General features: G+C 41.2%; 1 protein-coding gene and 1 pseudogene across 1 annotated transcript in view; one reads left to right on the top strand and one right to left on the bottom strand.

The window, feature by feature from the left end:
• M1ap (meiosis 1 associated protein) overlaps nt 1–7,500 on the top strand; it is a 79,433-nt gene that overhangs the window by 5,483 nt on the left and 66,450 nt on the right. The window lies entirely within an intron of this gene.
• On the bottom strand, nt 633–1,770 carry LOC114616908 (annotated as a pseudogene).

Genomic DNA, 7,500 nt, shown 5'->3' with positions numbered 1-7,500 from the left:
CTGAGGGGACAGAAACAGGATTCCTGGTGCACTAGCACAGCCAAATCAGTATGCCTCAGGTCCCAGTGAGACTGTCTCGAAAGGAAGAGAAGAGGAGAGCCGGGGAGAGGAGGGGAGCTGGGGAGAGGAGGGGAGGAGAAGAGAAGATGTAGATGACTATTGTAATGACTATTCTTGGCTGTCAACTTGACATACCTGGGAAGGAAGACTTGCCTCCATCAGACTGGCCTATGGCATGTAAATGAGAGCACATTCTTTTTCTTTTCAAAGTGATTGACAGTTATATTCAATGAACCTGAGTTAGTAAAACAAACGCATAGAAAGGGCACAGAGACTTGCAACAGGAGATGGAGACAGTTCTTGTCCCTCCCCCCCACACACACACAAAGTTCTTAGGTTCTCTTATATAAAAATAAACTGCAGAAAAGTCTGGTCACTGTTTGAATCTTGAATACAACTGCTAAAACTGATTTGTGAAGCTTAGCTGCAATTAACTGTGGGTCATTTTGGATTCCTCCTCAGCTCCTGGACACACGTGCAAATCTATTCACACTTGGACTGTCCTCTTGCTCTCTGGATTTAACTTCTGGTTTCAGATGCCTGAAGTTGAATCCTGACATATCTTCTTTTGGGGTTTATATACACAACCACACACAGTCCAAATGGAACCGATCAGCCATAAAGACTCTTGGTGGTAGTTAGGCCTGAGTTTCATAAGGATAGTAAGACTAAGGGAGCTATGAAACTTGAAGACAAATTCAGGACAGGAAAGGGCAAAACAGCCAGGTTTCTGGTGGCTTTCCTCACTGGAAATACAAAATGTATTCTTACTCCAACAGTTCTGTCTGTGCTTGCATGTTGCCACACCTACTAAGCTACAGTAGGCCTTTATAAGAAGATCACATCTGCCTAGAACTATGTACACAGAGCGCTGTCAGGATCATTGCTCGCTCTTCCTTTTTCTCCGTCTTTTCTTCCCAGAGCTTGCAGGTGTTGGAGTCTTTTGCGAGTCTTCTTTCACTGGGGGCACAGGCAGCTTGAAAATGATTTCATTATCTTTATCATCACTGATTTCCACCACTTGTGATTTTCGTCTCTCCAAAAATGTTGGTGTACAAACTGGTGTGGGATCCTGGTTAATCTCAGAATTCCCAGGAGTGGTAGCAATGTTTGAAATCTCTTTCTTTGGGTTAGGTAGGACCAGTGAAGGAAAACTATAATTAATCCCCTTCTCAGCTAGTTTCTTCCGGAGTAATTTTTCCTTCTTCTTAAACCGATACTCCATCTTCAACATCTGCAAATGTCCTCGTTTCTGATTATAGCGTTTCACTGCTGGAAATGATGGTGGATGAAACGGAGCATTCCACTTGCTAAAAAAAAAGGTCTTTATGGACTTTTTCTCGTGGGATAAATTTACATGATAGAAGTCTTTCACCAAAAAGGTAGTTATCCATTGTTTCTGCAACTATCTTGGCAACATTCTCAGACTCAAACTACACAAAGGCATAGCCTTTACTGTTTCCCGTCCTCTTACTTCTGGACAATCTGAATCTGCTAATATCGCCAAACTGGGCACAGTAGTCATCGATACGGCTTTCAGAAAGTGTTGAAGGTAGGTGGCCCAGATAAACTACTCCAGAGTTAACTTTATCTTTCTTCTTTTGCTTTTTTGCGCGCCGTTGGATTTGCGTCAGAGCCTTCTCAAACTGCGAATCTTTCTTCGGGTTCAACGCTAGACTCGGCTTTTCAGGGCTTGCTAACTCGGCCATAGTGGAGAACCTCAAACAAGTCCGGGAGCACATTCTTGATTGTTAACTGATGTAGAAGGGTCTAGGCTCCTGAGGGCCATGTCATGCCTGAGTAGGTGGGCTGTACAAGCCAATAGGTAGCTGAGTAATCCACTAAGCAGCATTCCTCTAAGGTCTTTGCTTCAGTTCCTGACTCCAAGTTCTTGTCTTGAGTTCCTGCCCAGCTTCCCTCAATGATGGACCATAAGCTATAAACTGAAATAAACCTTTCCTCCCCCAATTTGCTTTTGGTCATGGTGTTTATCACAGCATCAGAAAACAAACTAGCATAGCTTCTGAGGAATGACGCTTGAGGTTGCCTTCTGACCTAAGCACACAGACACACAAACTTCTCAAGACACTGTACACACCAGGTAGTACAATGAGGAGAAGCAAACGAGAGGAACCTAAAGTTGTCACTGTCTACTGCCTTAGGTCTCCAAGCCTTAGTACAGAAGAGGAAAACGTAGGATCTAGGACTTCAGAAGAGACTAAGGTAGCTAAAGGAGAAAGAACTATATATGGGAAAGGAAAGAAAGAAAACTCCCATTTTTCTTTTTAAAGGAAGCTTTTTTAAAGAGCTGTAGAAGTCAGTCAAGTTGCAAGCAAAAAACAGATGGTATGCCCAAGCTGAAATTTTTCTAGAGATATAGAAAGAGGATAATTGCAGAAGTAAAGGCAGAGTTTAAACAGGGTCAACAAAAGATACTGCTACAGCCAGGCCACCCAGGACTAAAGAGAGCCACCTGATGGGATCTGTGACCGTTGTTACAGAAAATGTAATGACTCTTGTTAAAGCACCATACAAGATTTTATTTAGATCCACTGCAGTAGGTGCAGTGGGGAAAAGCCTGGACTCAGCTAAGTACAGTATGGGTGAGACTCCCCAGTCTAAATCCCCAGCTACTGCCTCCCATTGGACACACCTTTTTTAGAAGCAGGAGTATGAGGAAACTCATTGAATTCATCCCTATAGATTGGCCTCCAAGGATACAAAACCAGAGAGAGAAAAATAGACAGATATCTGAAAAGGCAAACAAAAACTACTCAGTATCGAGTGTTGTGATAATTTCTCTTATCTCTCTGTTACTCCCTAGTAATATTGGCGGCCATTTTAAAATCAGTTGATCCCTTAATTACTTCTTTAGGAAAGGCAGGCCATTTTATACTAAAAACCATGAACTTGTGGGAGCTTAACTAAGCTGGGAAACAGCTTATCTGCCAGATGTAAAAGTAAACTAACAAACCAAGGGGAAAGTTTAAGCCTTTAGTCACCTACTGAAATTGAATAATCAACAGTCTAACATGGGAAAAAGTGCCTAGTCCCTACTCCGCTTTGTCGTTAGTGGTGCTGATGATGTTGCTGGTAGGTTTTTGTATTTTATTTTTTGTTTACTTAATTTAGTATCACTCTGTCAACCATATTGGCCTGAAGCTCACTACATGGCTCAGGCTAGCCTCAAACTTGTGGCAATTATCCCAGTTCATTCTGAGTGCTGGGATTACAGGTGTGAGTCACCACACCCAGCTTTCCCTCTTTTTTTTTTTTTCCAGAATGGTTGAGAGCTAAATGTATTGTCACAGATGAAGGAGAAATCTCACCATTGAGTGAACCCCAGACAAAAAGCTTTGGTGGCTTTATAAGCTTGGAGTTAGAGAAAGTAGAGGGAAGGCTAAGAGTAGAAAAGACTGAGTTAGAATAGAGAAAAGTATATTCACGTTTCCCTGTTCCTCCCATAAAGTCTTGGAAGAAGCTCTTGAGGAGAACCTCACTGTAGGCCTCAGAGACCTAGGAATGAAGGCTCTTGGGAGCCAAATATCCCAAGAACAGGACGTGCCAGGGCAGCATGAGTCCTTGGCCATGTCCTTCAGAGACTGTAGTGAATTGGCTGTGCACCAAAGCCACTTTTCCACCACTACATCATGAAGCCTGCCAGGTAAAGCCCTTTAATTGCCTATAGTCAGTCCTGAAAAAAAAAAAAAAGTCACACATAGAGCTCCTCATTGGTAACTCAGAAATAATTTTACAAGCCAAAATTTCATAACTGTAGAACAGTAAAGTCAGTGCTAGTTAGAAGCTCAAGGAAATAACAGGAGTGACTATCACTTGATGTATACAAACAATACAGTCTATAAGGAGAAGAGGCTCTTAAATCCATTTTTGCTGAACTATATAGACATCTGACATTTTCTGTCCACAGAGACACCCGAAATGTAAATGTAGAAAGACAGCATGGTGGGTCATTCCTAGGATGGACCCAAGATTACCCTCACATTTAATTTTTTAGTATCATCAAATAATTCTGAACATTTTATAAGGAATCATGACAGAGAATTCATAATTAAAATATTAGAATTCTTTTTATAGCCATTGTGACATGAATATAAATAATTCTAACCCGAATGATTAATTTCCCCCTCAAAGGAGGATTCCAGAAGAATGTCCTAATCCTTATAATTTATTGAAAGTAATCTATGATGAGGTATTAGGGTTCTGAACACTTTGGTTTACTTATAGTGTTTATTTCCTCATCCTTAGTAGCTGATAGTCAAAAGGAATCGTGTCAAAGCAACAATAACACAGATAAAGGTGAATTCTAAGAAAGATGCTGTGGTAGACTATAACTGAGTGCAATGGGAGAGGGAGAATAAGACAAGGAAATATAGTAATTCTGTCATATGGTGAATCAAATACTGCTAGAGAAATAGTTTAAAGGAATCACATAAACATGGAATTATGAAGATAAAACCCAAAACAGGGGGAGCTGGAGAGATGGCTTAGTGGCTAAGAGCACTGACTGCTCTTCTAGAGGTCGTGAGTTCCATTCCCAGCAACCACATGGTGGTTCACAACCATCTCTAATGGGATCTGATGCCCTCTTCTGGTGTGTCTGAAGACAGTGTACTCATATACATAAAATAAATAAATAAACCTTAAAAAAATATTCCTAGTTGTGACAATTAAAGCATCTAGAAAAGGGGAAATAAAAATTCATAATACAGTGATCTTTCTTTCCTTCTTTCTTTCTTTCTTTCTTTCTTTCTTTCTTTCTTTCTTTCTTTTCTCTTTGGTTTTTTCGAAACAGGGTTTCTCTGTGTAACCTTGGCTGTTCTGGAACTCACTCTGTAGACCAGGCTGGCCTCGAACTCAGAAATCCGCCTGCCTCTGCCTCCCAAGTGCTGGGATTAAAGGCGTGTGCCACCATTGCCCAGCCCAGTGATTTTTCTAAAAGCTGTAAAACAGAAAGTGTTGGGGCTGGAGAAATGGCTCACAAGTTAAGAGCATGTACGGCTCTTTCAGAGAACCTGAATTCAATTACCAGCATCCATATTAAACAACTCACAACTGCCTGTAACTTCAGTTTAGGGAATCTAATGCCTTTGGCCTCTTTGGACACTAACAATCATGTGTATATAACTCAGACACCTACATACATACATACTATCTTAATTTGGGTTTCTTTGCTGTGAAGAGACACCATGACCACAGCAACTTTTACAAAGAAAAACATTTGATTGGGGCTGGTTTACAGTTTTAGAGATTTAATCCATTATCACTATGGCAGGAACCATGGCAGCATGCAGGTAGACATGCTGGAGGAGCCAAGAGTTCTACATCTTGATCTACGGGCAGCAGGAGACTCTGTGCCACACTGGGCATAGCTTGAGCATATAAGACCTCAAAGCCCATTCCCATAGTAACATACTTCCTCCAGCAAGGCCACACCTACTCCAACAAGGCCACGCCTACTAATAAAGCCACTCCCTGGGCCAAGCATTCAAACACATGAGTCTATGAGAGCCATTCCTATTCAAATCACCACATGTACACAGAATTTAAAATAAGATAAATCTCATAGAAGCTATACTGTAACTAAGTACAAACATCTGGCATCAATAAATGCTAAGCTCACTTACTAAAAAAAATGTTTAAACTGATTTATTTTTATCACAGCACATTCTATTATATTCAGTAGACTCGGCTACAACAAAGTAATTTGTGTAGGGTAGGTGCCCACAAGACAGCTCAGTGGATAAATCTACTTGCCCCAATACTAGCAACCTGAGCACAATCCCTGGGATTCATATAGTAGGAGAGAACTGACTCCAGCAAGTTGTCCTCTAACCTCCACAGACATGCTCCTATCGTCATGACTCCTAAATAAATGCAAAAATGAATTAAAATTAAAAGTGAGTAAGTAAAGGGGTAGGCAAAGGTATAGTAAGCAAATGCAATCCCATTGTCCCTAAAAAGTAGACCATGATCACCATAAACAAGGTTGAATTTGAGAGAAGACGCATTAGACGAAATCAAGAATACTATTTCAATGTCAGGCACAGAACAGAGCTGGGTACAGAATGCTCAAAAGGCCTACAAAGGATAACACAGGCATCCTTCTGTTCAGACTCCCAAGTACTGGAATCATAGAATGCCCACATACCATACCTAGATATTGACTTAAAATATATAATGAAGTATTAGAAAGGGGTGTGTAAGGGAAAGGCTTAAAACAAACTAAGCTGGGCTGGAGAAAATGGCTCAGTGGGTAGGTAAATGGCTTGCTGCACAAGCTTGAGGACCTGAGTTTGAGTCCCCAGATCCCACAGAAAGCCAAGCATGGTAGCACTTGTCTGTAATCCCAAGGCTCCTATGTCTAGGTGGGAGGCAGAGACAGATGAATCCCTGCAAACTCGAAGGCCCTGTGTAGCACAACAACAAACAACAAAGAGACCCTGATTCAAAACAAGGAGGAAGGCAAGGAAGAAACCCTAGATTTTCCTCTGACTTCCACAAACCCACATGAAATGTGCCCATTTGTGGACATGTATACACACACACTCACATACATACACATATAATCACACCATACATACATACATACATACACACACACACACACACACCACACAAATAAATAAATAAACCTTTTAGGCTATATTTACGGTCTGATTTCATTTATTTCTTGAATAGGTTTTTTTATTTCCCTATCTAGATTTTTCATTTTCTTTGTGTCAGAATTGATGTCTAGTTTCCTGTGCCTTCAGGTCTCCCTCCCTGAGGCTTCGAGAGAGGAACACGCAAAAGCAAAGTAAGAAAAGTCAAACCTGACTTAAATAGTCTTCTTGCCCTGGCAGTATTATAGCGCAAACTCATGGATTTTATAAGCATGGCAAGTATTTGTTTCTGCTTTTGGGTCATGTCTTAGTCACCTTTCTGTTGCTGTGAAGTGACACCATGACCATGGCATCTTTTATAAGAGAAAACATTTAATTAGGGACTTGCTTACAGTTTCAGAGACTTAGTCCATTATCAAGATGGCAGAAAGCATGGTGGCAGGAACAGCAAAATTTTGCTGGATGTAGTTATAAACTACATCCTCTATGGTTGGTGGCTTAGTCTCTGGGGGCTCCCAGAAGTTCAGATTAGCTGACACTGTTGGTCTTCCAATGGGGTTTCTATCTTCTTCAGTTCCTTCAGTCCTTCCCCTAAGTTTTCCATAGGAGTCCCTGACCTTAATCCAATGCTTGGCTATAAGTATCTGCATCTGTCTGAGTCAGCTGCTAGTAGAGCCTCTCATAGGACAACTATGCTAGGCTCCTGTCTGCAAGCACAACATAGTATCAGTAATAGAACATACATGAGCTAGTCCAAAGCCCTCTAACACACACACACACACACACACACACACACACACACACACACACACACACA

The sequence above is a fragment of the Grammomys surdaster genome, unplaced genomic scaffold, assembly GCF_004785775.1.
Source record: "Grammomys surdaster isolate TR1022 unplaced genomic scaffold, NIH_TR_1.0 133, whole genome shotgun sequence".
NCBI classification, from domain to species: domain Eukaryota; kingdom Metazoa; phylum Chordata; class Mammalia; order Rodentia; family Muridae; genus Grammomys; species Grammomys surdaster.
Note: the sequence above shows the minus strand (reverse complement) of the source record. Positions and strands in the feature narration are given on the sequence as shown.